Source organism: Sinocyclocheilus rhinocerous, unplaced genomic scaffold, assembly GCF_001515625.1.
Source record: "Sinocyclocheilus rhinocerous isolate Xijiao unplaced genomic scaffold, SAMN03320098_v1.1 scaffold38692, whole genome shotgun sequence".
Taxonomy (NCBI): domain Eukaryota; kingdom Metazoa; phylum Chordata; class Actinopteri; order Cypriniformes; family Cyprinidae; genus Sinocyclocheilus; species Sinocyclocheilus rhinocerous.
In genome coordinates this window covers 5704-5942 of record NW_015652949.1, presented here as the reverse complement: position 1 = coordinate 5942, position 239 = coordinate 5704, and positions in this window count along the sequence as shown.

The following is a 239-nucleotide window of genomic DNA, read 5'->3' as shown; positions in this document are numbered from 1 at the left end:
TGAGTTTTTGCTTGAAACAATTATACAGCATAGCATTATACATCACTTAGTTGTCCGCGACAAACAATGGTGTTCTGCCATTGTACAAGTCCTTGTGAAGATTGAAAGAATGCCATCTTCTCCTTTTTAATTTTCGTCTTTTTTTTGTATTTTTAAAGGGGTCATATGATGCTGCTAAAAAGAACATTATTTTGTGTATTTGGTGTAATGAAATGTGTTTATGCGGTTTAAGGTTAAAA